The following is a 4,580-nucleotide window of genomic DNA, read 5'->3' as shown; positions in this document are numbered from 1 at the left end:
GGGTTAAAGGTTCATAATATCCTTTTGTTTTAGTAATAATGGTTCATTTTCTAATAATTACAAAAAAGGAGAACTCATGAAAATATTTCAATTTTTTAGCAATTTTTCTACAAACATTCGCAGACCACTATTATGATGAAAAGTATGTCTTTGACCTAGTTGTATTAATGTGAAGAAATAAAATACATTTTTATCCATACAATAGAAAGACAGCAATGAGCGATTGATGGATTTTCAAATCTGTTAGTTGAGACTTTCTGTCCTCTGATTAAACGTTAAACTTAAGTCTAAGTGATTCGCCACGCCCATGCAATCAGGTTTAAGTACACATATTGAAAAAAAGTGTACACCACAAGGAAATAAATATTTAATCATAAATCGTTTGATCCAAAAAGTAGTGTAAATTTTTAAAATCGAGGAAGAAAAATCGGCAAAATATTAATAATAGTGAATTACGGAGGAAATGTCCTCTAACGCCCTTTCGAGGTATACACATCCCGGTCTGTAAAAAAAACCCTGTTTTTTCATTAATTGATTCTTTTGTGATATGGTTGCGTTTGCTTACTTTTTTTTATATCAATCACAAATTTCAAACTTGTTTTATCTTGATTCTTTTTTATTATAAAGTATAAAAATAAGTACATGTATTTGGGGAAAACGTAATATGTATTTAAAAATCACAACATTGGAATCTTTACACTTTAAACGGAAAAATGCCTCGTAGAATGTTATAGGAATAAACGGAACAACCAAATATACTTAATGCAACGTCACTATCGTCACGATGATGAATGAACCGAATGTACCTGCATGTATACTGTAAAGTGTTTCTATTTAAATGTTTGCACTCAAAATTACATCTGTAATTACAAGATTTTAGATTTTACATTTCCACTTTCCATATTTCTGATATCATGCAAATCAACAGGTCGATTTTTCCAGCTTTTGAATTCTCTAGATCTTTCCAATATAACATGTTTGATCTTATTAGAAAAAACCCATAAATCTAGGCTATTTGAATTTAAAAAATGAGATGAAATACCCAACACGTGCAAAATTAATAGATTTATATCTATGACTGCATTTATATATTCTTTACGATCTCGTTCTAAAATCAGCATAGAATAACAATTGTCAATATCATTATTAAAAAATCGTGTCCAATCATCATTAAAAGTAATGTAAATCTATTTGAGTCCACTAAAACTTATAATCATATACTAATAGGTCTAGATTTGAATACCAAAAAGTTTTGAAAAATGGGTCATCTTTAATTAAAAAAATGAAGTTTTAAAAGTTCTCTGCTGAAAAGCTGTGACTGACTCAGATTTAATTCAAGTACAATGAACTCATTACACGGATGATGGTAATTCACGTATATAATAAATATCGCGGATTTTAACTGATAACAATTTGTAAATTTCATTTGTTACAGAAGGTGGTCAGAAGTATTATGAGTTAAATCTCATTCTCCCATGTATTGTATGATTTTGCACGTACATTTATAGAAATAGTGACAAATCAAGTTTTGGGGCATTTTAAAAAAAAATCCTATCTGTCTACCCGAATTGTCAGGAAATAAGTCTTAGACAAACCATTTCTAAGGGTTGTCCAGCTTTTTTTTAATTGGGTAGAACGATCAAAGTATACCATGACTCTGAATTACAATCCAGTTTCTGATCTCTTCGCCTTACATCAAGTTCAATCTGCCTGTAAATCAAAGAGGAACATTAGGTTCAGCTGCAGTGACATTCTATTTATGTTTTGACAAATGAAAGGTCTGGCTCAGAGGACATATTATTTTGCTTACACACTGCTTTCAGTCCATTCAGAATCCAGTCAAAATTGATATTACATTACTTCGTACACATTTTAATGAAATCTTATTAGTTGCTTTCTGCTCTTTTTCAGCTTTTTGCATTAAAGTGTGACATCAGCTTTATGTTCCTTAGACGTCTTAGACTTAGACTTAATCTTACCTGTAGTAGTGAGCTCTGTGGTGCTCTAGACATCTTCATATAGTGTCCAACATCTAAGCATTATATGTCTGTTTCCATATTTACCTTAGGTAGAGTGCAATTATGTTTAACACATACAGTTTTAATGTTTTTATAAGGAACTTTGTGTTATCTTTCTTCGCTATCATTGTAGAAGCCAAGAATCATCTTGCTCTGGACACGGCGCACGAACACCTTCACTTTCTTTTCAATGTAAATTACTCGAGTGTTGGTAGTACTACACACGGTCAACAACCTCGTCTTTAGTCTTACACTGATTATTAAAGGCCTGAAAATATTTTCTTGCTTACTCCTAGAACTCCTAATTAAAGTTAAAACAGCATCCACGATAAGGCACATAAATATTTAATAGGGATAAACGGTAAAGAGGATGGTCGAACACCTCTTCTTTAACTTTTAAATGCAAATAACAAGCATTATGCAAACTAAAACAGATTGCCATGCAAACTACGAGTGTTCACCTGAGAAATATTGTAGTCATGTTGCATGAGATGGTCCGCATTTGAAAGAAACATTCTGAAATGCAACAGAACATTAGGAACAGCCACACAAGAGTTTGTCAGTCATGAAACCAAATTCCCACCAGAAGGCAGTGGAGATAAGATGGCCTTTAACACATGAATTGCATGGATCATCGTGACTACTTTTATGGTCTATGTGCAGGGCAAGTAACATACTTGGATTAAAAGTTGTTGGAAACTTCAAAAGTTGGCATCACATTAGACTACGTCAAAAAGATGTGGTTAAGGTTTAAAATTTCAGTCATTGCTCATATTCAACAGAGTGATGAAACTGTCTATGGCTAAATGTAAACGCTTATACGATTTCTTTGATTGCTCCAATATATATTATTCACTAGATTATCTGATGTCTGAGGACTGTCCAGTCATTCATCACGTTACAATACTAAAGGTACTATGTGTCAATTATTTTCAAACATATTTCAGGTAAAGTACTTTTAAAAAAACCTATATATTGACCTCTCATTTTAACTTATCTGCAAGCTACGATTAACTGGTGTGAAAAAAATGCAAGTAGATTGCGATACAAAAATAAAACTAAAGAACTTGAAATACTTTAGTCACACTTTGAAATCAGTGTTCATTTTGGGTTAAAAAAACACTATTTCGTTGATGAACTATCTAAAACATTTCAATAAGCTATGTCCGCATATTTTGAGTACAAAATATACATGATTTGACACGGGATCAGATGGTAAATTGTATTATATTATACAGACGTTTATCTAGCTATTGTATATATAAACAATTAAAAGATATGTTGCTTTTAATTTATTTTTATCTATACCTATATTGTTTTTAACAATTTTATCTCTCTTCTAAAAGAAAAGAGATACCGTCATAACTAAAAGATTATGGTCAATTTGAAAACTCTTGTAATAACACTAAACTATACGTCAGGTTTTTTTGTTGATAATAGGTTTAAAATCAAATAATATACAAAATAAAAGGTCCTGATTTTTTTTTTAAATCGCAGTATTGTAAGATAAAAAGTATGGCGATGTGTAAGTTATAACACAACAAGTGTAGGCTCTGATACGCTTCCGTAGTATTGAAGATAATTAATTTTTGCACAATATCGAGTTTAAAAATAAACATAAAGTTTCATCATAAATATAATGTTTATAATTTGTCCACTTTAAAATAACATATGTGTTCTCTTGTTAACTTGATTGAGGAAATCGCCTCATATAATCAAATTCCTCGCCATTTAAACACATCTGGTTAATAAGGAAGTTACTTTTAAATATTCCGAGATACCCTTAAAGCTGAACACCGCTCGTAAATAGGCACTGTCCGCCATATTTCTCTTTAATCACTGCTGTCCCTACAACCCTTATATAAGGGACAGACCTCTAAACAGTTCAAAGTACTTCGCTGTAGAGGTCTCACCTGTGTGGACGTAAATTTTTTCTCGCCGTGTTACCCGGTCGCGATGAAATTATCAAATTTTACGCACTTTTTGAAGCCAGGAGAATACTAACATCAAATAAATTGGTCAATGCATTATTTACGAACAGAAAATGAACATAAGATAAGAAAAAAATTCATAAAATCTAAAGACCACGAAAGGAATACTACATGTCGGCCACGAGGTTCAGGGGCCCGTTTCTCAAAAAGGCCTACGTCCAGGCGTAAGCTTAGTCCGGACTAAATCAGGGACTAAACCTCAAAACCAGACTAAGTTGCGTTTCACAAAAAGGCGGAAACTTAGTCGGGACTAAATTTGGGTTTAAATCTACGCCTGCTAATGGGTAGGCGTAAGTCCTTAGTCTGTGCACAAAAATGGCGAGTGTTTTGTTTCTAAGGCAAAATATACAGATAATTTTATTTTTTGGTTTGTTTATGTGTTATTTGTACATGTACGTATAACTTTATAAAATACCTATTGTTCGATAACTGTCTCTATTTCTAAATAAATTAAGATTAAATCAATTTGATAAAAAATGGGCTCACCTTATTAAACGTATGTAATATACATTACTACTCGTAATGAAATTTACCTAAAGTGTGAAGAATGGGTATACCCCAATAAATGATA

The sequence above is a fragment of the Magallana gigas genome, chromosome 2 (genome assembly GCF_963853765.1).
Source record: "Magallana gigas chromosome 2, xbMagGiga1.1, whole genome shotgun sequence".
Taxonomy (NCBI): Eukaryota; Metazoa; Mollusca; class Bivalvia; order Ostreida; family Ostreidae; genus Magallana; species Magallana gigas.
The sequence above is the reverse complement of the archived record's forward strand: the minus strand, read 5'-3'. Positions refer to the sequence as shown.